The sequence below is a fragment of the Panthera pardus genome, unplaced genomic scaffold (assembly GCF_024362965.1).
Source record: "Panthera pardus isolate Hobbes unplaced genomic scaffold, ASM2436296v1 HiC_scaffold_3, whole genome shotgun sequence".
Taxonomy (NCBI): Eukaryota; Metazoa; Chordata; class Mammalia; order Carnivora; family Felidae; genus Panthera; species Panthera pardus.
Genome location: NW_026526876.1, coordinates 55,501,952 through 55,529,823, shown reverse-complemented (window position 1 = coordinate 55,529,823; position 27,872 = coordinate 55,501,952). Strand labels below are relative to the sequence as shown.

General features: G+C 41.6%; 1 long non-coding RNA gene across 1 annotated transcript; it reads right to left on the bottom strand.

The window, feature by feature from the left end:
* Window positions 1-16,794: 16,794 nt before the first annotated feature.
* Window positions 16,795-27,017, bottom strand: LOC128774294 (uncharacterized). Its single transcript, XR_008418857.1, has 2 exons — window positions 24,994-27,017; window positions 16,795-17,483 (listed from the first exon to the last, which is right to left on the bottom strand). It is a non-coding gene; the product is annotated as an uncharacterized LOC128774294 (long non-coding RNA).
* Window positions 27,018-27,872: the final 855 nt, after the last annotated feature.

The following is a 27,872-nucleotide window of genomic DNA, read 5'->3' as shown; positions in this document are numbered from 1 at the left end:
AGGGGCAGAGAGAGAGGGAGACACAGAATCGGAAACAGGCTCCAGGCTCTGAGCTGTCAGCACAGAGCCCGACGCGGGGCTCGAACTCACGGACCGTGAGATCATGACCTGAGCCGAAGTCGGACGCTCAACCGACCAAGCCACCCAGGCGCCCCTGCACCTTATTTCGTGGGCACAAGGGAGTTATTTTTTGATGATTTTACGTGGAGGATGATGCCATCATGGATGCACTTTGGAAAGATTAATAGAGATTGCATGGCAGGCCTTGCAGTCCCCATGATCCCAAAACCACCTGCACTGCCCAGCCATGATCAACCCCACCATGTTCTTCCACCTCGCTGTGGGTGGGGAGCCATTGGGCCACGACGCCTTCCAGCTGTTTGCAGACAAAAGTTCCAAAGACAGCAAGCAAACTTTTGTGCTCTGAGCACAGAGGAGAAAAGATTTGGTTATAAAGATTCCTGCTTTCACAGGATTATTTGGGATTCATGGGCCAGGGTGGTGACTTCCCATGCCAAAATGGCAGTGGTGGCAAGTCCATCTGTGGGGAGAAATCTGATGATGAGAATTTCATCCTGAAGCATACAAGTGTTGGCATCTGTCCATGGCAAGTGCAGGACCCAACACAAAGTTTTTCATCTACATTGCCAAGACTGGATGGCAAGCATGCGGTCTTTTGCAAAGTGAAAGAGAGCATGAGTATTATGGAAGCCATGGAAGTGCTTTGGGGCCAGGAATGACAAGACCAGTAAGAAGATCACCATTGCTGACTGTGGACAAATCTAATAAATTTAACTTGTGTTTTATCTTTTTTGGTTTTGATTTGTGTTTTATCTTAACGACCAGACCATTCATTCTATAGCTCAGGAGAGCACCCCTTCACCCCCATCTGCTCCAAAAATCCCGTAATCTTTGTGCTCTCACCACAGTTCTATGGGTTCCATATTTTCCTTACTCCTCTCCATGTCTAGCTGGATTGCTAAGTTAAGTTTATGATGATGAGGGGCTCCTGGCTGGCTCAGTAGGAAGGACATGCAACTCTTGATCTTGGATTGTGAGCTAAAGCTCCACATTGTATGTAGAGATTACTCAAAAATAAAAAATCTTTTTAAAAGGTTTATGGGGTGCCTGGGTGGCTCAGTCAGTTAAGCTTCCGACTCTTGATTTTGGCTCAGGTCATGATCTCACAGTTCATGAGTTCAAGCCCCACATCAGGCTCTGTGCTGACATCGCCAATCCTGCTTGGGATTCTGTATCCTTCCCTCTCTCTGCCCCTCCTCCGCTCACTCTCTATCTCTCACTCTCTCTCAAAATAAATAAAAATAAATTTTAAAAATAAGTTTATGAGGGGTGCCTGGGTGACTCAGTTGGTTAAGCATCCAACTTGGGCTCAGGTCATGATCTCATGGTGTGTGAGTTTGAGCCCCACATCAGGCTCTCTGCTGTCAGCACAGAGCCCACTTCAGATCCTCTGTTCTCCTCTGTCTCTGCCCCCTCTCCCCGGCTCATTCTTCCTCTCTCTCTCTCTCTCAAAATAAAAACTTAAACAAATTTTTTAAAACATAACTTTATGATTATGAAATAAAAATTAAAACAAAAAATGTTGCACAGCTGTTATTAAAGAAAGGCTACAATAATACAGGTAAGAGTAATAGATGGTTGCAGTAAAGATAGGAAGGAAAGGACAGATAGAAATAGTCCTACAGAGAAAAGCCTCAAGAGTTCATAGCTGGGGGCACCTGGCTGGCTCAGTTGGTAGAGCATGCAACTCTTGACCTCAGGGTTGTGAGTTTGAGCCCCACATTGGGTGTAGAGATTACTTAAAAATAAGATTTAAAAAAAAAAAAAGTTTGTAGCTGTTCGGATGTGTCAATTTTGTGAAGAGAAAAAAAAATTAAAATTGACGGGTAGGGAAAGCTGCTGACGGAATGAACGGAACATAAATGAACAGAGACGTGACGGAATGAACAGAGACATGAATTCCTTTTTGTACATGTTCTAAGGTTCTCACAGATCATCAGGTAAAAATTACCAGCATGGAATTGGGAGGCTGCCACGGAAGCAACTAGAGAATGTGTGCAGGTAGAAGACCAGAGAAACCTTGAAGAAGACCTGCTTTTAAGAGATATTTGAAAGCAGGAGACCCAACGAAAGAGATTGGGTAGCTCCTTATTGCCTTCGAAACGAAGCCCCTTTACACTTTAAACATACTTATCAGGGGCACGCCTGGGGGACTCAGTCAGGTAAGCCTCTGACTATTGATTTCTGCTCAGGTCCTGATCCCAGGGTCGTGAAATCAAGCCCCGAGTTGATCTACACACTGAGCTTGAAGCCTCATGCTTAAGATTCTCTCTCTCTCTCCCTCTGCCCTTCTTTCCATCTCTTTCTCTCTCTAAAAAAATAAAAATAAAAATAAAAAACAAACAAACAAAAAAAACAACTTATCAATCTAAATGGTAAACGTGAAAATCAAAAAGACCTACTAGGTTCCAGTCCCAATTCTGTAAATAAATAAACATGTGACCTTCAGCAAACATCATGTTCTTCTGTAAGTTAAGGAACTGGAGATCGTATGATAGGCCACAAAAGCAGTCTTTTTGTTTTTAATATTTATTTATTTTTGAGAGACAGAGACAGAGTGCAAGTGGGGGAGGGGCAGAGAGAGAGGGAGACACAGAATCCAAAGCAGGCTCCAGGCTCTGAGCTGTCAGCACAGAGTGGGATGCGGGGATCGAACCCACGAACCATGAGATCATGACCTGAGCCAAATCAGATGCCCAACCAAATGAGCCACCCAAGCACACCACAAAATGAGTTTTAATAAATGCTGAAAGATTGAGGGGCGCCTGGGTGGTGTAGTCAGTTAAGCGTCCGACTCGCTCTCAGCTCAGGTCATGATCTCATCATTTGTGAGTTCGAGCCCTCCATCGGGCTTTGCACCCTGCACTGATGGTGCGGAAACTGCTTGGGATTCTGTTTCTCCTTCTCTCTGCTCCTACCCTACGGGTGCTCTCTCTCTCTCTCTCTCTCTTTCTCAAAAAGAAATATATAAACTTAAAAAAAAAGTTAAAAGAATGCAATCATACAAAATATCTTTTCCTATCACAATGGAATGAAACTAAAAATCAATAATAAAAAGAAAACTGGAAAATTAACAAATATGTGGAAATGAAGTAACACTTTAAATATTTTTTTTAAGTTCATATATTTATTTTGAGAGACAGAAAGAGTGCATGTGCTTAGCAGAGGGGCAGAGAGAGGGGGAGAGAGAGAATCCCAAGCAGGCCCCATGCTGTCAGCGCAGAGCCAGATTGGGGGCTCAATCCCAAGAACTACGAGCTCATGACCAGAGCCAAAATCAAGAGTCAGACACTCAACCAACTGAGCCACCCAGGCGCCCCTGAAATAACACTTTTAAATAACTAATGGCCCAGGAAGAAATCACCAGGGAAATTTAAAAATACCTTGAGATGAATAAAAACAAGCACACAGTATACCAAAACATGAGATAACTAAAAATAGTGCTAAGAGGGAAATTTGTAGCTGTAAATGCCTACATTAAAAAAGGAAGATCTTTTGGGGTGTCTGGGTGGCTCGGTGGGTTGAGCAACCGACTTTAGCTCAGGTCATGATCTCGCAGTTCATGAGTTTGAGCCCCGCGTTGGGCTAGCTGCTATCAATGTGGAGCCCACTTCTTCCCATCTTCTGTCCCCCTCGCTCTCTGCCCCTCCCCCATTCGCGTTATCTCCCTCCCTCTCTCTCTCTCTCTCTTTCAAAAATAAATAAACATTTAAAAAAAGGAAGATCTCGGGGCGCCTGGGTGGCTCAGTCGGTTAAGCGTCCGACTTCAGCTCAGGTCATGATCTCGTGGTCCGTGAGTTCGAGCCCCACGTCGGGCTCTGTGCTGACCGCTCAGAACCTGGAGCCTGTTTCAGGTTCTGTGTCTCCCTCTCTCTCTGACCCTCCCCTGTTCATGCTCTGTCTCTCTCTGTCTCAAAAATAAATAAACGTTAAAAAAATTTAAAAAAAAATAAAAAAATAAAAAAAGGAAGATCTCAAATTAATAACTGTACATCTTAAGGAACTACAAAAAGAAGAATCAACTAAACCGAAAATTAGCGGAATAAAGATTAAAGTGGACATAAATAAAATAGAAAATAACAAAAACTAGATTGGCTAAGAAGAAAAGAAGTCTCAAAATTAAAATCAGAAATGAAAGTAGGGACATTACTATAAACCTTACAGAAAGAAGGATTGTATTATGAACACTGCTATGCCGATAAACTGGATAACAAATGAAATGGACAAATTCCTAGAAACATAATGTGATATCATGATATAGTAAAAAGTACATGTTTGGCCTTTGTCCTTAGTTCCTTGAACAGAGCTCCTAAAACTCTTGTAACTTCCCAAATAATCCCTGTGAAGAGCTTCTGTTATTTGTTTTTTTTTTTAAATGTTTATTTATTTTTGAGAGAGAGAGAGAGAGAGACAGAGCACAAGAAGGGGAGGGACAGAGAAAGAAGGAGAGACACAGAATCCGAAGCAGGCTCCAGGCTCCGAGCTGTCAGCCTGTTAGCACAGAGCCCAACGCGGGGCTCGAACTCACAAACCGTGAGATCATGACCTGAGCCGAAGTTGGCTGCTTAACCAACTGAGCGACCCAGGCACCTCCCTCTCTCAAAAATAAATAAACATTAAAAACATTTTTTTAAATAATGAAGTGGGGAACTGTCCTATGGAACTGAGCCCTTAACCTCAGTCCCCGGGGTCTGTAGTAACTCTGGGTAGTGTCAGAATTGAATTAAAATTTAGGATACCCAGTTGGTGTCCACAGATAATTGGAAAATTGCTTGGTGTGGGAACCCACACATTTGGTATAAGAAATATTGTATGTAGAACCAGATCATACTACGTGCAAACTACCAAAACTGACTCAAGAAGAAATAGAAAATAATCTTCCAACAAATAAAATCCCAAGACTAGATGCCTTCACTGGTGAATTCTGCCAAGCATTTAAAAAAAAAAATTTTTTTAATGTTTATTTATTTTTGTAGGAGAGAGACAGAGCATGAGCAGGGGAGGGGCAGAGAGAGAGGGAGACACAGAATCCGAAGCAGGCTCCAGGCTCTGGGCTGTCAGCACAGAGCCCGATGAGGGGCTTGAACTCACAAGGTGTGAAATCATGACCTGAGCTGAAGTCGGACGCCCAACTGACTGAGCCACCCGGATGCCCCTTTTTTTCTTTTCTTTTCTTTTCTTTTTTTTTTTTTTTCTGCCAAGCATTTAAAGAATTAACACCAAACCCTTTGAAATTCTTCCGAAAAATTAGCTGAGAGAGCACGTCCTACCTCATTTTGTTAGACCAGCTTTACCTGGCTCTCTAATACCAAATCTGGACAAAGACATTACAAGAAAACTACAGACCAAAGTCTTTTATAAATAGGTGCAAACCTCTTCAACAAAATAATAGCAAACCTACCACAGCAGCATAGGGGCTCCTGGCTGGCTCAGTTGATGGAACATGGACTCTTCTGGATCTTGGGGTTGTGAGTTCGAGCCCCACATTAGGTGTACAGATTACTAAATACATAAACTTTGGGAAAAAAAGATTAGCAATGAGGAAAAGCCATTGGATATAGGAATTAGGTCATTACTGACCTTCAAGAGCAGCTTCTAAAGGATGTTGGAGGCCACACTGCATTTGACTAAAGCATAAAGAAGGCAAGAAAGTGAGAGCAGTAAGTTTGGGGTTCTCTTGAGAAGAAAAGCAGTGAAAAGATAGAGAGTGGTCATTTTACAGAAATAGTAGCCAACAGGGGTGGCCAATTGGCCCCCCTTTTTCACCCTACAAAGCCAGCTGTGCTCCCAGGATGCTACAGGGCTATCATGGACATGCAGAGGTTTGGGGGGACCTCATTGTCACCACTTGGTACTCTCTCCTGAGCAGTGTCTCCCAAGACTGGCTGAAGTCTATCTGAAGGTGCCTCTTCCTAAGAAACTGCTGAGAAGGTGGAAATCTTAAACCTAGATGGATTCTTTGACTGTACTGCCTGTCCTCTCAACAAACAGAACTAAGAGAGACAGAAATTATTGACAAGGTAACAAACATATAAAGAAGTATTTTTAAACTTAATTTCAGCATAGTTAATATATAAGGTTATATTAGTTTCAGTTGTACAATATAATGATTCAACAATTGTTACAGCTCAGTGCTCACCTTGATAAGTATACTCTTCTTTTTTAATTTTGTATTCACTTTTTGAGAGAGAGAGAGAGAGAGAGAGAGAGAGACAGTGTGAGGGGGGAGGGGCAAAGAGAGAGGGAGACAGAATCGGAAGCAGGCTCCAGGCTGTTGGCAGACAGAGCCCGATGTGGGGCTTGAACCCACGAACCATGAGATCATGACCTGAGCCAAAGTCAGACACTTAACCGACTGAGCCACCCAGGCACCCCTGGTAAGTGTACTCTTAATGCTTAATCCGTTTTACCTATTTCACCCATCTCCCTACCCACCTCCCCTCTGGTAACCTTCAGTTTGTTCTCTACAGACAATTTTGTTTCCTAAATTGCATCTATGAATGAGATCATATAGTGTTTGTCTTTCTCTGACTGGTTACTTTACTTCGCATTATATTCTCTAGATCTATCCATGTTGTAACAAACGGCAAGATTTTATTATTTTTATGGCTGAATAATATTCCATCCGGTATATATACCACATCTTGTCATTCATCTATCGATGAACACTTGTGCTGCTTCCATAATTTGGCCATTGTAAATATCGCCGCAATAAACAAAGGGGTGCATATAGCTTTTTGAATTAGTGTTTTGGTATTCTTGGGTAAATATCCAGTAGTGGAATTACTGGATCACATGGTAGTTCTATTTTTAATTTCTGTGAGGAAGCTCCATACTGTTTTTCACAGTGGCTACACGAGTTTGCATTCCCACCAACAGGGAAAGAGAGTTCCTTTTTCTCCTCATCCTCACCGACACTTGTTTCTCGTGTTTTTATTTTAGGCATTCTGACAAGGGTGAGGCGATATCTCATTGTGGTTTCCCTGATGATGAATGATGTTGAGCATCCTTTCATGTGGCTGTTGGCCACCTGTCTTCTTTGGAGAAATGTGTGTTAATGTCTTCTGCCCATTTTTTTATTGGATTATTTGGGATGTTTGGGTGTTGAGTTGGTACAAGTTCTTTCTGTGTTTTGGATACAAACCCTTTATTGGGTATGCCATTTGCAAATATCTTATCCCATTCAATAGATTGTTATTTCATTTTGATGGTTGGTTGCTGTGCAGACCAATTTTTGATGTAGTTCCAATAGTTCACTTTTGCTTTTGTTTCCCTTGCTTCAGGAGACATATCCAGAAAAATGTTGCTACAGCCAATGTCAGATAAATTACCACCTATGATCTTTTACTAGGATTTTATGATTTTAGGGGCATAGGGGCTCCTGGGTGGCTCAGTCAGCTGAGCATCTGGCTCTTGATTTCAGCTCAGGTCATGATCCCAGGATTGTAGGATAGAGCCTGCTCAGGATTCTCTTTCTCTCTCTCTCTCTCTCTCTCTCTGCCCACCCCACCCCACCCCCAAAATGAATAAGTAAACTTTTTAAAAAAAGGATTTTTATGGTTTTAGATCTCACTTTTTTTTTAAGGTCTCACATTTTTTAAATGGTTTCAGGTCTTACATTTAGTTCTTTAATCCATTTTGGATTTATTTTTGTTTATGGTGTTAGAAAGTGATCCAGTTTCATTCTTTTGCATGTTTCTCTAACATTCCCAACACCATTTGTTGAAGGGACTGTTTTTTTCCCACTGAATATTCTTGTCTCCATTGTCAAAGATTAATTGACCATATAATCACGGTTTGTTACTGGACTCTCTATTCTGTTCCATTGATATATGTGCCTATTTTTGTGCCAGTACCATTCTGTTTTGATTAGTACAGTCTTGTAGTGTATCTTGAAATCTGGATTGATTACTACAGTCTTGTAGTGTATCTTGAAATCTGGATTGTGATACCTCCACCTTTGCTCTTCTTTCTCAAGATTGCTTTGGCTCTCCTGGGTCTTTTGTGGTTCCATACAAATTTAGGATTATTTGTTCCAGTTCAGTGAAAAATACTGTCGCCATTTTGATAGGGATTGCATTAAATCTGTAGAATGCTTTGGGTGGCATGGACATTTTAACAATATTTGTTCTTCCAACCCATGAGCATGGAACGTCTTTCCATTTGTTTGTATCATCTTCAATTTCTTTCATCTATGTTTCATGATCTTCAGAGTACAAAGTTTTTCACCTCCTTGGTTCTGTTTATTCCTAGGTATTTTATTACTTTTGACGCAATTATACATGGTATTATTTTCCTAATTTGTCTTTCTACTACTTCATTATTAGTGTGGAGAATGCAATGGATTTCTGTATATTGATTTTGTGTCCTATGTGTGACCTTACTGAATTCATTTATCAGTTTTAGTAGTTGTTGGTGGAGTTTTTAGGGTTTTCTATATATACAGTATCATGTCTTCTGAAAATAATGAAAGTTTAAAGGTAGAATGTGAAGGGGCACCTGGGTGACTCGGTTGGGCATCCGACTTTGGCTCAGGTCGTGCTCCCCTGGTTTGTGAGTTTCAGGCTCACACCAGGCTCTTCGCTGTCAGCACGGAGCCCACTTTGGATCCTCTGTCCCTCTCTCTGCCCCTCCCCCACTGGTTCATGTGTTTTCTCTCTCTCTCTCTCTCTCTCTCTCTCAGAATAAATAAATAAATAGGGGGCACCTGGGTGGCTCAGGTCATGATCTCACGGCTCGTGAGTTCGAGCCCCACATCGGGCTCTGTGCTGACAGCTCAGAGCCTGGAACCTGTTTCAGATTCTGTGTCTCCCTCTCTCTAACCCTCCCCTGTTCATGCTCTGTCTCTCTCTGTCTCAAAAATAATAAAACATTAAAGAAAATTTTAAAAAAAATAGTGAGTTTTACTTTTTCCTTACTACTTTGGATGCCTTTCATTTCTTTTTCTTTTTCTTTTTTTTTATTTGTTTGTTTTTGGTTTTTTTGTTTTTGTTTGATTGCTGTGGTTAGGACTTCCAGTACTATGTAAAAAAAAAAAAAAAAAAGGAGAAACATTTTTGATATAGCATCTGGGACTATATATACAAAACAGATATAAAAAAATCATGGTGCATGCATGGGGGCGCCTGGCTAGCTCAGTTGGTAGGGCATATGACTTTTTTTTTAATGTTTATTTATTTATTTGAAAGAGAGAGAGAATGCAGGGGAGGGGCAGGGGCAAAAAGAGGGGAAAAGAGAATCCCATGCAGGCTTCGTGCTGTCAGCACAGAGTCCTGTTGGGTCTCAGTCTCACGATTCCCTGAGATCATGACCTGAGCTGAAACCTAGAGTTGGACTCTCAACCAACTGAGCCAACCGCTCAGGCGCCCCAGTAAAGCATGTGACTCTTGATTTCAGGATGAGGAGTTCAAGCACTATCTTGGGTGGAGAGATTAATACTTACAGAAAATCATGGTGCTGTATTGAGGTGGTTCTCAGAGTGTAATACTGAACTTCACACAGCTGCTGTGTTAACGGATACTTCATACTCCATTGAAAATCCTTTAAAACAATCACCAGGTCATTAAATCACACCCTTAAGTATGAGTCTCCCAACTTTATTGAAATATTTCCTTTAATGGAAACAAGACCTCACTTGACTTGTCTTGAGTAGTGTATCCATACATGGCAGTGTGCTAAGCACTACAAGAAGGAAATAGGACATTAAAAAATATGATTAGTCATTGCCTCCGGGAGCTTGCAGTTTAGTTGTTTTGTTTTTTTTTAAGTTAACATTGTGTTTTTACTTGTAAAAATAGGCTAATTATTTTATTTTGAACTTTTTAAAATTTGTTTAAATTTTTTAAATGTGTGTACTACCTTAAAATTTACAATTTAATTTTTAAAAATTATTTTTTTTTAATTTACAATATAAAATTTATGAAGATACCCATGAAAAACTCTCACAATGTAGGATTAAGTATAAAAGCAATGAAATCACATATTTAGTATCATTGCATTGTTAAAAATACAATTATATTTAGAAAACAATAAAAATACACTAATAGAATGTTGAAATCAGTTTTTAAAAAAATTTTTATGTATAGGGGCACCTGGATGGCTCAGTCGGTTAAGCATCCGACTTTGGCTCAGGTCATGATCTCGTGGTTTGTGAGTTCCAGCCCAGCGTCGGGCTCTGTGCTGACAGCTAGGAGCCTGGAGCCTGCTTCAGATTCTGTGTCTCCCTCTCTCTCTGCCCCTCCCCTGCTCAGGCTCTGTCTCTCTCTGTCTCCAAAATAAATTTAAAAACATTAAAAAAATTTTTTTACGTTTAATTATTTTTGAGTGAGAGAGAGAGAGAGAGAACGCCAGCTGGGGAGGGGCAGAGGGAGACAGAGACGCAGAATCTGAAGCAGTCTCCAGGCTCTGAGTTGTCAGCACAGAGTCCAACATAGGGCTGGAACTCACAAACCACAAAATCATGACCTGAGCCGAAGTCGGACGCTTAACCGACTGAGCCCCCCAGGTGCCCCAAGAAGGTTAAAATCAGTTTTTTAGGGATTACAGGTGTTTTATTTTCAGCTTTTGCTTTCATTTTTTGTTGTATTTTCATAAATATCTTTAATTATGTATTGCTTTTATTTTTTTTAACTTTTTGAAATTTATTTGTTTTGAGAGAATGAGAGAGTGCAAGCAGAGGAGGTCAGAGAGAGAGGGAGAGAATCACAAGTAGGCTCCGTCCTGACAGTGCACCACCCAAGTGCCCTGGATTACGTACTACTTTTAAAGAGTAGAAAGGTGAGGGCACCTGGGTGGCTCAGTTGGTTAAGCCTCCGACTCTTGATCTCAGCTTAGGTCTTGATCTCAGGGTGGGGAGTTCAAGGCCCTTGTTGGACTCTGACTGGGCATGGAGCCTACTTAGAAACAAAAATAAATAAATAAATAAATAAGTGAACCAAAAGAAATAAAAATTACTTTCTGCCATAATATTGTTCTGCAGACTCAGACTGCTTTTTCCATTCAATATATCATATATATGTATATATATATATACATATATATATATATATATATATATGATATATATACACACATACCTTTTTTTTTTTTTTTTGTAAACTGTATGCCCAACATGGGGCTCAAACTCACCACCTTGACATCAAGAGTTGTGTGCAACACTGACTGAGCCAGCATGGTGCCCTTCAAGAATATTTTTTCAATAGTACCTATAAAGCTACTTTTCTCTTTTTAACACCTATGATATTCTCTTGTATGGGTGTTACATTATTTAATCAATCTTCTACTGATAAATATCTAAGCTCTTTAAAATTTATTGCTGTTACAGGGGCACCTGGGTGTCTCAGTCAGTTAACCATCTGACTATGATTTCGTGGTTTGTGAGCTCGAGCCCCGAATTGGGCTCTGTGCTCACAGCTCAGAGCCCGGAGCCTATTTCAGATTCTGTGTCTCTCTTTCTTTCTCGGCCCTGCCTCTTCCCCACCCCTCAAAAGTAAATAAACATTTAAAAAAATTTTTTTAAATTACTGCTGTTACAAATAATACTGTAACAAACCCCTTTATTTATTTACATATATATATATATATATATGGGTATGTTTACATATATATAAGGGTATTTACATATTTACATATTTACATACATATAAGGGTATTTCTAGGAAAGAAAATTGTTTTATTTATTTGTTTGTTTGTTTGTTTGTTTGTTTATTTATTTATTTATAAGCAATCTCTACACCCAATGTAGGGCTCTAACTCACGACCCCAAGATTAAGAGTTGCATGCTCTATCGACTGAGCCAGCCAGGCTCCCCTAGAAGGAAAAGTTATTATTATTATTTTCTAAAGGTTAATTTGTAAGTAATCTCTACACCCGATATGGGACTGGAACTCACAGCTCCAAGATCAAGAGTATCATGCTACCAACTAAGCCAGCCAGGTGCTCGTTTGTCTATCCTTATTTCAACATGACATTATTTATTACAATAGGTTTACAGCACAATATCATGTTGGTACAGTAAACATTTTTTTCAAAATTTCACTCATTTTGTATTATAAGTCTCCCAGATGAACTGGAGAATCAACCTGAAACATTCTCTCAAGATCCGTTTTGAGGGGCGCCTGGGTGGCTCAGTCCGTTAAGCGTCTGACTTCGGCTCAGGTCACGATCTCACGGTCCGTGAGTTCGAGCCCCACGTCGGGCTCTGTGCTGACAGCTCAGAGCCTGGAACCTGTTTCAGATTCTGCATCTCCCTCTCTCTCTGCGCCTCCCCTATTCACGCTCTGTCTTTCTCTGTCTCAAAATAAATAAATATTTAAAAAAAGAAAGATCCGTTTTGAATTTTTTTCTTTATTTTAGAGAGGGAGAAGAGAAAGTGTGTACAAGTTGGGGAGAGGGGCAGAAGGAGACAGTGAAAGAGAGAGAGAGAATCCCAAACAGGCTCTACACTTGGCCTGACGCACAGCTTGATCCCAGGGAGATCATGACCAGACTGAATTCAATAGTTGGATGCTCAACCTACTGAGCCACCTAGGCGCCCCTCCCAAGATCCATTTTGATTTTGATTGGGGTTCCCCTGAATTTATAGATTAATTAGGGGAAAGTTGGGAATCTTTTTTTTTAATGTTTATTTACTTATTTTTGAGAGAGAGAGGGAGAGAGAGAGAGGAGATAACAAGTGGGGGAGGGGCAGAGAGAGAGAGAGACAGAGAGAATCCCAAGCAGGCTCTGCACTGTCAGCACAGAGCTGGATGTGGGGCTCAAACCCACGAACCATGAGATCATGACCTGAGCTGAAGTCTGAGGCTTAACCGACTGAGCCACCCTGGCTTTCCCTCTCGCTTTCCCTCTCTCTTTCCCCCTGGCTTGGGTTTTCAGAGTGAACTACTAAAATTTTTGTTTCGTGGTACCTGGGTGGCTCAGTCGGTTAAGCGTCTCTTGGTTTCAGCTCAGGTCAGGATCTGGTGGTTCTTGAGTTCGAGCCCCACATTGGGCTCCGTGCTGACAGTGTGGAGTCTGTTTAGGATTCTCTCTCTTCCTCTCTCTCTGGCCCTTCCCTGCTCACTGTGTCAAAAATAAATAAATAAACTTTTTAAAAAATTTTAAAAAGATAAAATTTTTGTGTCTTCCTTTACAGTAAGATAGCTCCTATTTACTTCTCATTTCTCCATATCTATGTAGCTTCAGATAAATGTTGAATATGGGATCAAATTGGGCATTTGTTAAATTCCATATTTTAATGGGAATGTCTAATATTTCACCTTAATATTTAAGGTGAATTTAATATTTCACATTAAGAGTAATGTTTACTAATGGTTTGATAAATAGGCGTTTTTTTAAATCAAGTTAAAGAGATCCCTCTACTTCTAATTTGGTAAGACTGTTTATTAAACACTAAGTTAAGGGGCACCTGGGTGGCTCAGTCGGTTGAGCATCCGACTTCCGCGCAGGTCATAATCTCACAGTTTGTGAGTTCAAGCCCCACATCAGGCTCACTGCTGTCAGCCTGTCAGCACAGAGCCTGCTTCTATCTGCCCCTTTCCCACTTGTGCTCTCCCCAAAAATAAATAAATATTTTTTAAATAAATAAATAAAAACTGAGTTAAAAAGTGAATGTTGGGGCACCTGGCTGGCTCAGTCAGTAGAGCATGCTGTCTTGATCTCGGGGTTGTGAGTTTGAGCCTCACATTGGGTATAGAAATTATTTAAGGAAATAATCATAAAAAAAAAAGTTTTTACTTTATACTGGATGCTTTTTCAGGCTCAATTTTTATAAAGTATGGGTTTTTTTTCCTTTAATGAGTACGTATAGTTGGTTATATTAGATTTTCTAATGGACTCATATTTACATTGCTGGAATAATTTCTTAGTTATATATACATATGGCAGGCAGCCCGTGACTGGCTCTCTTCAGGACACCTGTGTAAATATGTTGGGAGTGTTCTTTTTTTTGTTGTTTTAATTATCATTTTTTTTTTTAGGAGAGAGAGAGAGTGCAAGCAAGGTAGAGGGGCAAAGGAAGAGAGAGAGAGAGAATCCCAAGCAGGCTCCATGCTCAGCACAGAGAGCTGGGCACGGGGCTGGATCCCATGGCCCTGGGATCAGGACCTGAGCCAAAATCAAGCATCAGATGCTCAATGGACTGAGCCACCCAGGTGACCCTGTTGGGAAGGTTCCGAAGGGCTTCCCCTCTTGGTAGGTTACAGGCAAGTAGTTTCAGCCCAGAAACTTATTGTCTGGTCCATTGACTCTCAGGAAAATACCCACGTTTATATTGTGCGGAAAGATGGGAGTACAGGTGGCTTCCATGGCACCTCCTCTCTATCCTGCCATCTCTCCTCAACCCTTTGGTCAGGTGCCCAGAGAGGCTTGGGCACATGAGCAATCCACCACATCACGTCCTTCTACATTTGTGGCTGATTTCACTCAAGATTCTGCTACCCTCCGGGGCACCTGGGTGGCTCAGTCAGTTGAGTGTCTGACTCTTGATTTCAGCTCAGGTCATGATCTCTAGATTCATGAGGTGGAGCCCCCCATCGGGTTCAGTCAGCATTGATAGCAGGGCCTGCTTGGAATTCTTTCTCTTTCCCCCTCTCTGCCCCTCCCCCGCCAAAATAAATACAGTTAAAAAAAAAAAAAAAGATTCTGCTATTCTCCAAATAACTAGTAAAATCTATCACTTCCAACCCTCACAAGATTGTATTATTTAGGAAGAAGAAAAGATTATCTTGTAAGTGGTTTGAGGACAGTAGCAAATTAGAAAGAAGTTAGGTCTACACTTTATGCCATTCACCAATTAGTTTTTAAATTTAATGAAGTAAGGTTAAGAACCAACTTCTATAAATATTAGTATAAAATATAATCAAATAACTGTCAGATCAATGGAAGAAGGTTTTTTAGCATTGAAAGTAAAAATTGACTATTTGAAGGGGATCCTGGGTGGCTCAGTTGGTTAAGCAACTGATTTTGGCTCAGGTCATGATCTCACGGTTCATGGGTTCAAGCCCTCATCGGGCTCTGTGCTGACAGCTCAGAGCCTGGAGCCTGCTTCCGATTCTGTGTCTCCCTCTCTCTCTGCCCCCCCCCCTCACTCTCTCTCTCTATCTCTTTCAAAAATAAACATTAAAAAAATGGACTATTTGAGGGGCGCCTGGGTGGCTCAGTCGGTTGAGCGTCTGACTTTGGCTCAGGTCATGATCTCGCAGTCTGTGAGTTCGAGCCCCGCGTCAGGCTCTGTGCTGACATCTTGGAGCCTGGAGCTTGTTTCAGATTCTGTGTCTCCCTCTTTCTCTGACCCTCCCCCGTTCATGCTCTGTCTCTCTCTGTCTCAAAAATAAATAAACATTAAAAAAAATTTTTTAAAAAAGGACTATTTGAATAAAGAGTAAATACAGTAAATAAAATATGAAAGGGGTATAACCTGGGACACCTGGGTAGCTCAATCAGCTGAGCATCCAACTCTTGATTTCTGCTCAGGTCATGATCTCAGGATCTGGGATCCTGCCCCATGTTAGGGCTCTGAGCTGAGCGTGGAGCCTGCTTAAGATTCCCTCACCTTCTCCCTCTGCCCCTCCCCCACATGGGTGTGTGGAAGCTAGCGCATGCACATTCTCTCTAAATTAAAAGTAGTAAGTAAGTAAAAACAAAAAAAATAAAAGGGTATAACCTGCTAATTCATACATGAGAAAAGTCAAAGAGTTAATAAAGAAATATATTCATTCTCACTAGTAATAAAATTTACAAATAAATTGAGTGAGTTATACTTTTTGAAAAGTTCATCAATTAATCTTTAATTCTTTTTTTAAATGTTTTCATTATTTATTTTGACATATATATATTTATATATTTATGTTTTATTTATTCTTGAGAAAGAGAGAGACAGAGCATGAGTGAGGGAGGGGCACAGCGAGAGAAGGGACACAGAATCCAAAGCAGACTCCAGGCTCTGAGCTGTCAGCACAGAGCCCGATGTGGGGCTTGAACTCATGAGTCGTGAGATCATGACCTGGGCCGAAGTCGGACACTCGACCGACTGAGCCACCCAGGCGCCCCTTCATTATTTATTTTGAAGGAGAGAGAAAGAGAGGGGGAGAGAGAGAGAGAGATAGTGAAGGAAGGGCAGAGAGAGAGAACGAGAGAGAATCCCAAGCAGGCTCCACCCTGTCAACACAGAGCCTGACACTGGTCTCAAATCCCCAAACCATGAAATTATGCCCTGAGCCAAAATCAAGAGTCAGACACTTAACTGAGCCACCCAGGTGCCTCAAGATTTTATTTTTTTTAAGTAATCTCTATACCCAACGCTGGGCTCAAACTCACAACCCAGAGATCAAGGGTTGCATACTCTACTGACTGAGCCAGCCAGGTGCTCCTCATTCATTTTTTTAATATCATTGAATATTCAGTCCGTGGTCAATTTCCCATGGTTGTCTCAAATGCTTTTTTTTTTTTTTTCAATTGGTATACCTGAATCAGGATACAAACTAAATTCACACAATACATCAGTGAGTAGAGCTCTTAAGTCTCTCTTTATCCATAACAGATATCCCTTCCTGTCCTTCTTCTTTTTCATGCCATTTATTTGAGAGAAACTGGGCCATTTGTCTTATAGAATATCTCACATCCTGGATACGTCCTCACTTCCTTATGGTGTTATTTAACTTATTCCTGTATTCCTCATATTTCCTGTAAACTGATAGCTGGATTAGAGTAAGGTCCTTTTTTTTTTTTTTTTTTTTTTTTTAATTTGAATGCCTCAGAGGTGGTGCTTGCTATGAGCTTCCTGTTGTATCACATCGGTGACACACAATGTCCTATTCACTTTTAGTGTGGCTATCACTGATAAGAGACAAATACTTTTATCATACTCAGAACAATGTTTTCTGTTTTTTAAATTTTTCTTTTTCATTGAAATATAATTGTTATACAACGTACAATGTTATGTTAGTAAAAAGACAACCACAAAAAACCCCCACCAATGTTATATTAGTTTCAGGTATGCAACGTAGTGATTTGACAATGCATTATTCATTGCTCGCCGCAGTGGGCGTTAATCACAATCTGTCACCGTACTGTGTTATTACAACATTATTTACTATACTGCCCATGCTGTACTTTTCATTATCATGACATTTCGTTTATTACTGGAAGTTTGTATCTCTTTTTTTTTTTTTTTGAAGTTTGTATTTCTTAATCCCCTTCACCTATTTTGTCCCTACCCTCCTCTCCTCTGGCAACTACCCGTTTGTTTTATGTATTTAAAAATGTGTTTCGGGGGGCACCTGGGTGGCTCAGTCAGTTGAGCATCCGACTCTTGATTTCAGCTCAGGTCATGATCCCTGGGTCGTGGGTTGAGTCCCACGTCGGCTCTGTGCTGTGCATGGAGCCTGCTGGAGATTCTCCTCTCTCTCCACATACCAGAAAATGTATAGCAAATATTAACAGTGGTTTTCCTTGTGTAATCACATAACTGGTGGACTTTTCATCCCTTCACGTATTACTATTTTTTATCATAAGCATGTATTAGTTAATAAATATAAAATAATAAAATACAGTGTACACTCAAAAAAAAAGATTATCCTCTCTCTCCCTCTGCCCCTCTCCCCTGCTCTCTGTCTCTCTAAAACAAACAAAAAAGTCTGTTTTTTTTGTTCGTTGATTTGTTTTTTAGATTCCATATATAAGTGAAATCTTTGTCTTTCTCTGCCTGACTTATTACCCTTAGCACAATACACTCTATCCATATATGTCACAAATGGCAAGATCTCATTCTTTTTTATGGCTGAGTAATATTCCACGGTGTATGTATACACCACATCTTCTTTATCCATTCATCTACTGATGGACACTTGGGCTGCTTCCATATACTGGCTATTGCAAATGATGCTGCCATAAACATAGGGGTGTGTATATCTTTTCAAATTAGTTTTTTCATTTTGAGGGGTATATAGTGAGTAATGGAATTACTGGATCATATGGTATTTCTGTTTTAATTTTTTTAGTGTTTACTTATTTTTGAGAGAGAGACAGAGTGCAAGTAGGAGAGGGGTAGAGAGAGAAGGAGACACAGAATCTGAAACAGGCTCTAGGCTCTGAGCTGTCAGCACGAAGCCCCACACGGGGCTTGAATTCACAAACCACGAGATCATGACCTGAGCTGAAGGCAGATGGTTAACGGACTGAGCCACCCAGGCACCCCTAGTTTGAATTTTTTTTAAAGATTTTATTTATGTAAAACTCAAACTCACAGCCCTGAGGTCAAGAGTTGCATGCTCCACTGACGGAGCCAGCCAGGTGTCCTTCCATTTTTAATTTTTTTGAGGAAACTCCATACTGTTTTCCACAGTGGCTGCACGAATTTACATTCCTACCAAGAGTGCAGGAGGGATCTGTGTTTCTACATCTTCACCAACACTCATTTCTTTTCTTTTCTTTAAAAAAAAATTTTTTTATGGGTGCGCCTGGGTGGCTCAGTCATTGAGCATTGATTTCAGCTCAGATCATGATCTTGCAGTTCATGGGTTCAAGCCCCACATCAGGCTCCTGTGCTGACAGTGAGGAGCCTGCGTGGGGTTCTCTGTTTCTCTGTCCCTCCCAACATGCGCTTTCTCTCTCTCTCTCAAAATAAATGAATAAACTTAAAAAAAAAATCTGGACAGCAATTAAAAAAAAAGATTTTATTTATGTATTTTTAAAATTTGTTTTATAAAAAATTTTTTAATGTTTTATTTATTTTTGAGAGAGAGCATGCGCGCAGGCAGGGGAGGGACTGAGGGAGAGGGGAACAGAAGATTCGAAGCAGGCTCCACACTGACATCAGCAATCCCAAAGTGGGGCTTGAACTCACAAACGGTGATATCATGACCTGAGCTGATGTCGAATGCTCAACCAACTGAGCCACCCAGGTGCCCCTATTTGTGTGTTTGTGAGTAATCTCTACGCCTAATGTGGGGCTTGCACTCGTAACCCCGAGATCAAGAATTGCATGCTGCACTGACTAAGCCAGCCTAGGCACCCCAACATTTGTTATCTCTTGCTGAGACAGATATTTTTATTTATTTATTTGTTTGTTTATTTTTATTGGAGACAAATATTTTCAAAGCGCTTTACTGAGATATAATATACACACCATAAAATCCATTAGTTTTCAGCGTAAAATTCAATTAATTTCAGTGTGTTAACAGAGTTATGTAGCTGTTGCCACAGTCTAATTTTAGAACACTTCCATCATGCTGAAATGAAACTTTGAGCCCATTTACAGTCAGTCCCCATTCCTTCTCCCAGCCCCGGGCAACCATTAATCTATTTTCTGTCTCATAGATTCACCCTATATAAAAACAAATCATGTTTGTGTGCTCCACTGTTTTCGTCTCTGTTAACTCTCAGTCGGTTTCAGAATTCGGTTCAGACATTTTATTTATAAAAAAAATTTTTGTAATGTTTTTATTTATTTTTGAGACAGAGAGAGACAGAGCATGAGCAGGGGAGGGACAGAGAGAGAGGGAGACACAGAATCGGAAGCAGGCTCCAGGTTCCAGGCTCCCAGCTGTCAGCACAGAGCCCAATGCGGGGCTCGAACTCACACACTGTGAGATCATGTCCTGAGCCGAAGTCGGACGCTCAACCGACTGAGCCACCCAGGCACCCCTGGTTCAGACATTTTAACCTCACTATGCCTTTTTCCTTCCCTTGCTCCTGTTTCTCTCAATCCCTCATTCGTTGACGTTGATTAATTTCTAAAAAAATTTCTTAAGTTTATTTATTTATTTTGACAAACAGAGAGAAAACACGAGTCAGGGAGGGGCAGAGACAGGAGAGAGCAAGTCCCAAGTGAGCTCCATGCTGTCAGCGCAGAGCCCAACATACAAACCGTGAGATCATGACGTAAGCCGAAATCAAGAGTTGGATGCTTAATTGACTGAGCCACCCAGGTGACCCTTTTTAAATATTTTTTAAAGCTTTTTTATTTATTTTGTGTATGTGTGCACACATGCACACAAGCGGAGGAGGGCCTGAAAGAAAGAGGGAGAAAGAATCCCAAGAAAGAATCCCAAGGCACGGGGCTCGATCTCATGAGCCCTGAGATCATAACCTGAGCTGAAATCAAGAGTTGGACACTTAACCGACTGAGCCACCCAGGCACCCCAATGTTGATCAATTTTTAAGAACAGTGTCTCTAGTTTTATGCTTAATTTCCTTGCTTTGTGCATTTTGTGTCGTCTTGTATCCCTCAGTAGCCAGCTCTGTGCTCCCCTAGATTACCAGGGCTGGCTGGGCTTGCCCAAAAGAACTGTTGTAAGATTTGTAAAATAGGTCCCCCTCCAACACACAGTCTTAAAGGCTTGCTGCTTAGCAGGCAAAAGGCTGCTATGTTTGAACTTAAAACTATGCCCCCTGCAGGCAGGCAAAGCCAGGAGCCAGGCCTGAATCTTGGCCATCAGAGCACAGATTGGATTTCAACTCCACTCCTCTGTGCCCCACAAGTCCTTCGTTAGGGCCTAACTTGTATATTCACATGCAGCAGCACTGCTAATAAGACTAGACATTTGGTTCTCCTTTACAGTAGTAAATAGAAGTTTACTATTAGTCATTTGACAAACATTTGCTGAGTGTTTCCCGTGTGGTAATTATGTGAGGCGCTACAGATAAAAGCGAATAAAATGGGCACAACCCCTGACGTTAAGAAGCCTGCTGTCAGAGTCTTTTCATTCCCAGTAATCTTTTTCCATGGGCCTTTCTTCTTAAACAGTTCCCAAGGCCCAGTTCCAAACACCCACTTTGGCAGGTGCTAAAAATCATGCTTGGGGTGCCTGGCCGGCTCAGTTGTTTGAACGTGTGACTCTTGATCTTGGGGTCATGAGCTCAAGCCCGATGTTGACTGTAGAGATTACTCAAAGAAATAAATATTTTTATTTATTTTATTTTTATAAAATAAAATAAAGGCAAGCTATTAAAAAATAAACACTATGGGGCACCTGGCTGGCTCAGTCTATAGCACATGCAACTCTTGATGTATTTACAGCTCAGCTCATCAAGAGGGGGAGTCTATTTCCTCACTCCTTGAAACCTGGCTGGCCTTGAGACTCACTTTGATCGATAGAATGCGGTGGAGTTGATATTGTGTCAGTTCTAAGGTTAGGCCTTAAGAGCCTCCATAGGATTCTTCCTGTTCTTTTGGAATTGTCAGTAGCTATGAGACCCGGTCCAGGCTACCCTGCTGGAGGATGGAAGGTCACACAAAGCAGAGATAAACTGTGTCGGCTGAGAGCCATCTAAGACCGGTCAGCCCCCAGTCAGTCAGAAGCTGAGCAGACCAGGGGCGCATGGGGGACTCAGTTGATTAAATGTCTGACTTCGTGTCAGGTCATAATCTCATGGTTCCTGGGTTTGAGCCCCACATTCACGGTTCGTGGGTTTGAGCCCTGCATAGGGCTCTGTGCTGACAGTTCAGAGCCTGGAGCCTGCTTCGGATTCTGTGTCTCCCTCTCTCTCTCTGCCCCTCCCCTGCTCGCATTCTATCTCTCTCTTTCAAAAATAAATAAATGTTAAAAAAAAAATTTTTTTATAGAACCTGAGCAGAACAGAACAGTCCAGCTGAGCCAACCTACACTGCAGAACTATAAGATAAATAAGTGATTGTTGTTTTAAGCCACTAAGTATTGACATGGTTTACTTTGCAGCAAAAGCTAACTGATACAGTAACTTTCTTAACGTCCATTGGATTATTACTACCCGCTGCTCCCACTTGGCTTTTGATGACCTCTGGCCTATCCTGCTTTCCATTATTTTGTCCAAAATAATGGTATCTGGGTGTGTACAAGATACCATTGGGTATCTGTTGTGTGTACAAGCAGAGCTGGGTACTGAAATACACCAATGAGCCACCTTGGTTATGCATCAGGCACGTACAAGTAGTTTCAGTTCAGTGTGATGCTACAAATGTAAATACATATTGCCAACAAAGGACCTGGGACAGACACCTAACTAGTCAGATAAGATAACTAGTCAGATAAGACTAGTAATTGAAGGTGAGAGAGAAAGTGAGTCAGAGAGAGGTATAGACTGTACACAAAAGCCTGGAGGGGCACAGAGGAGGGTCAGGTAAAGAAAGGTCAAGAAATTCAGTGTGGCTAGAGCCCAGAGTACAGGAGGGAGAGCAAGGAGAGGCAGGGCTGGAGAGAGAAGCAGGAACTAGAACACAAAGAGCTCTACCCGCCTTTACAGAGAGTTTAGCTATCTGCTGCAGGGGAATATAATCTAATATAATATGAATGTAGGAAGCTCACTAGGACTGCAATGTGACAGAGGGACTGGAGGGGTTGAAACTAGAGGCAGGAGACCATTTAGGCGGCTGTTGCGGTCATCTAGATGACAGAACGTGGCAGTTTGAACTAAGGTAGCAGTAGTGGGGATGAAGTTAAGTGGACTGATATTATAGATGCTTAGGAGTTAAGATTCCGTAACTGACTAGAAATGGGATGATGAACGAGAGGAAGGAATAAAGGGTGGTCCCAGATTTTTGGCTTGGCCAAATGGTGATAGAATTGAGGTTAAGAATGTGGGTGAGGAACAGGAACAGAAGGGGCAACTGTGTCCAGTTCAGTTGGTGGAGCATGTAACTCTTTTTTTTGTTTTTTAAGTTTATTTATTTTGAGAGAGAGAGAGAAAGTAGGGGAGGGAGAGAGAGCAAGTGGGGGAGGAGCAGAGAGAGGGAGAGAGAGAATCCCAGGCAGGCTCTGTACTGTCCATGCAGAACCTGATATGAGGCTCGAACTCACGAACCATGAGATTATGACCCAAGCCGAAGTTGGATGCTTAACCAAATGAGCCACCCAGGTGCCCCTGGAGCCTGCAACTCTTGATCTCAGGGTTATAAGTTTGAGCCCCACATTGGGTATAGAGATTACTTAAAAATAAAATCTTAAAAAAAAATAGGGGAAGAGATGAAGAATTCAGTTTAGAATATGTTAAGTCTGAGGTGCCTTCAGCACATCCAAATGGAGATGTCTAGTAGGCAGTTGGATATATCTAAGACCTGACAGACAATATTTTATATATTTGCTCATTATCTAACTTGAAAAAAAAAAAAAAAGATAGGAGGTATCTGATAGTTGAGGAGTTTAGGGACTAGAGGAAGAAGGGAAGAAGAGAGCTTTGGGAAAAGTGAGAGAACCGGAAGCCTAGAAGGTAGTGGTCAGAGAGTAAAATGTCTAGGATCCCAGGATGTAAAAGTACAAGATAATGAATTTGAAGTACTCGAAAAAAAAAAGAGAGAGAGAGAGGCCAAGGTGATGGATGGGTCACCCCAGATGACAGCAGGCCAGATGTCAAAACCTTTCATAAATGAGAGGAAGGTAAACCTTTCATAAATGAGCCACCTGGGTGGCTCAGTCAGTTAAGCGTTTGACTTTGGCTCAAGTCATGATCTCGCGGTTCGTGAATTCGAGCCCCGTGTGGGGTTCTGTGCTGACAGCTCAGAGCCTAGAGCCTGCTTTGGATTCTGTGTCTCCCTCTCTCTCACTGCCCCTCTCCCACTCACGCTCTCTCTCAAAAATAAATAAACATTAAAAATTAAAAAAAAAATGAGAGGAAGGTTGGTTGATGACAGTAAAGTGGGTAAGGGGCAGAACAGGATGGCAAGACCTTCAAAGATGGAGTGAAGTCCAAAACGGGGCACGTATGTTCAGAGAAGACTCGGCACAGCTTGAGGATGCCAGGAACAAAATGAAGGGTGACTGGGGGACTTACACTTGGGGCAATTAGCAAAATGACAAGAATGTGAAGTATGGTATGAGTGGGTTGGCCCCAGATGTCCAGGTACAGATTGTTCATGCTTTGGAAGGAATGCAATACCCCTTGAGGAAAGAGCAGCAGCCCGGCACAGTGTTTCTCTTTTAAAGGGCAGCCGGGGATAGAATTGCCAGGTTTAGCAAATGAAAATACGGATGCTCAGTTAAATTTTTTTTTTAATTTTTAAGTTTATTTATTTATTTTGAGAGAGAAAGGAGGTACTAGCAGGGGAGGGCCAGAGAAAGAGGCAGGGAGAGAGAATCCCAAACAGGCTCTGCACTGTCAGCGGGGCTCAAACTCGCAAACCGTGACATCATGACCAGAGTCGAGACCAAAAGCCGAACGCTTAACCGACTGAGCCACCCAGGCGCCCCGCTCAGTTAAATGTCAATTTCAGGTATTGCATGGGACATACTTAGACCAATTTCTACAAAGTTTTGGCATCATACAGTCGTAACAGCCTGCCAGCTGGTTAGCCTCTCAGCTATCCAATTCAACTCCTTTGTATTAGAGTAGGCTAACTGCTACAACTATTTGATCTTAAAACATAAAATGGGTTTTTAAAAAAGAATTATTTTTAATGTTTATTTATTTTTGAGAGACAGAGCGCAAGCAGAGAAGGGGTAGAGACAGATGGAGACACAGAATCTGAAGCAGGCTCCAGGCTCTGAGCTGTCAGCACAGAGCCCGACATGGAGCTCGAACCCACAAACCGCAAGATCATGACCTGAGCTGAAGTTGGACACTTAACCGACTGAGCCACTCAGGCGCCTCAGGTTTCTTGATTTTCGAAATTTATTTTTAAAAATTAAAAATATTTTTAAGATTTTATTTTCTTTTTAAAGATTTTATTTTTTCATTTTTTAAAATTTATTTGAGAGAGAGAGAGAGAGAGAGAGAGCACCAATGGGGGAGAGGGGCAGAGGGAGAGTGAGAATCATAAGCAGGCTCCATGCTCACCCAAGAGACCGATGCCACACCCCAGGTACCCCTGAAGATTTTATTTTTAAGTAATCTCTATTCCCAACATGGGCCTCAAACTCACAACCCTGAGATCGAGTCCCATGCTCCACCGACTGAGCCAGCCACGTGCCCCCATATAATGGTTGAACAAAGCTTATTTCCTACCTAGCTGGTAACGAAGCTGGAGAGGCCCTTCTACATGCAGTCATTTAGGGGTCAGGGGGATGAACTTTCTGCCCTGGGTGTCATCTCCATTCCAGCCGGGTGGAAATGGTGAGCATGGAGGAGCACCTGTAGGGGTTTATATAAGCCAGGCCCGAACGTGGCGTAGACACTCCTGCACACAGTCCGTTGGCTGATGTCAATCACATGGTCCTACGTAACAGCAAGGGAGTCCTGTTAATGTAGTCAGGCAGTGTGCATAGAAGAGAACACGGATTTGAGCGAGTAATCTCTGCCATACCCCTTAGGACGTTTATCTGTGGATCCCCTAGGGGGTCATTAAGATTCTGGTTCAATAACCATTGCTTTTGCAACAGGCCCCTCCTCTCCCTCTCAAAAACACACCAAGTCCTGATTGCTGCTGAAATGTGATTAAAGACAGAATGAAAGATTATCACATTCTTTCCTTTTTTTCCCAGATACGGTGGTACTTAGGATAGCCAAAAGTGGCACCTATCAAATAGATCTCACTAAAAGAAATAGGAAAAGTCTGTCTTGTTTTTCCAATTCTAGCTGCTAGCCTGTCAAGTTGGTGCTATATCTTTCCATTACGATGAAATTTACCACAAATCATTCCAAACAACAAATATTTTCCCCCAGTTCTTGCTTATGTAAATGTAGGTTGTCATGACAACAAGAAGACTGCCTTGATCATATGGCAGAGCTTGCTAAGAAACAAGAAGCAACTAGCTGGTTCAAACATAAACCTAATCCCATAGGCATGCTTAACAAGGGAAATGAAAAACTGGGGCAATTTTTTATTCAAAAGAAAAAGTGAAAGTAGAGGAAGAATTTGATTCTACTGAGAGAAAAGATGTGGTCAAAAAATTTAAATAAACCACTTCCTCTTGTTACATTCTTTCTTTGGGGATGGGATCTGGCTTTCTTCTTGTTTCTTGCTGTATCACAAGGCTCATAAAAGGATTTGGGCCCCAGACTCGGCCAATTTTCTCTTTACTTGCAATCCACCTTGACATTGGAATGGGGTCACGCCCTTTACTATATACTTTACAGAAAGAATTCACAGGGACCTCACCCATTAGCTGCTTTCTTGACTTGCTGCCTCTACGGTCTATGTTATTGAGACCTAAATGGCAAGATAAGAACTAATTACTTTGAATAATGTTTAGGATATATTAAGCTACTTTCATTAGAACTGGCATTTTAGAACAAAATAATTTGCACATAACCTTGACATTTTTGGTCATGGGATTCAGTCTTTTTGAAAGTATTGCTAAAACGAGATATTAAAAATAAGCTACAACTAGCGAGGAGCCCCCCCCTCCCCCCACGCCCTGCACTGCTTGGCAGGAATGCAGATTGGTGCAGCGACTATGGAAGATCTTATGAAGGTTCCTCAAAAAGTTAAAGGTGGGGGGCACCTGAGTGGCTCAGTCAGTGAAGTGTCGGCCTCTTGATTTTGGCTCAGGTCATGATCTCACAGTTTGTGAGTTTGAGCCCCGAGATGGGCTCTGGACTGGCAGCATAGAGCCTGCTTGGGATTCTCTCTCTCTCTCCCTCTCTGCCCCTCCCCCACTTGTGTTTTCTCTCTCCCTCTCTCTCAAATAAATAAACATTTTTTTAAAAGTTAAAGATGGAACTATCCTACAACCCAGTAATTGCACTACTGGGTATTTACCCAAAGAGTACAAAAACACTAATTTGAAGAGATATGTGCACCTCTACGCTTATTGCAACATTATTTACAATTAGCCAAGATATGGAAGCAGGACAAAACAAACAAGTGTCCATCAACAGATGAATGCATAAAGATGTAAGACATATATAATATATACACATACATATACATATATAACCACACAGGAATATTATTCAGCCATAGAAAATAATTAAATCTTGCCATTTGCAACAACATGGATGGATCCAGAGAGTATAATGCTAAGTAAAATAAGCCAGTCAGAGAAAGACAACCACCATATGATTTCACTCATATGGAACTTAAGAAACAAAACAAACAAGGGGGGGAAAAAGAGACAAACCAAAAAACAAACTCTTAAGTATAAAGTACAAACTGATGTTTACCAGAAGGGAGTGGGGGGGGGGGGCGTGGGGGAAATAGGTGAGTAGGATTAAGAATACACTTGTCTTGGGGCGCCTGGGTGGCGCAGTCGGTTAAGCGTCCGACTTCAGCCAGGTCACGATCTCGCGGTCCGTGAGTTCGAGCCCCGCGTCAGGCTCTGGGCTGATGGCTCGGAGCCTGGAGCCTGTTTCCGATTCTGTGTCTCCCTCTCTCTCTGACCCTCCCCCGTTCATGCTCTGTCTCTCTCTGTCCCAAAAATAAATAAAAAACGTTGAAAAAAAAAATTAAAAAAAAAAAAAAAAAAAGAATACACTTGTCTTGATGGGTTTTAGTCTAATATTAAAACGAACCTACAGTCTTTGAGCATACACAAGACCAGGGAAACCAGAGACAGCAGCTGAGAGGTAGTTGGCTGGGCCCCTATTCCCCAGCACTAAAAACTCTGCTGAAGGAAACATTCTTCGTTCAACAAACGTGTATTATCGGCTGTGAGCTAGGCTCTGTGCTGGGCTCTCAAGATGGAATGACCAAATCATGCATAGCTCCCACCCTGCTGGAGCTGACTTCTAGTCTAACAGAGGAGATGGAATGAAATGACCACAGAAATATACCACCACAATTTGAGATGAGCACTGTGAATGCGAATGATGTGATTGATTACAAGATTTGTGGGTTTGGGGAAGGCATCTCTGAGGAAGTGACATTTAAGCTGGAACCAAGAGAGTAATAGATCAGAGTTGGGGGAAGGGAGGTCCTAGAATGGGCAAAGGCTTCTTTATCC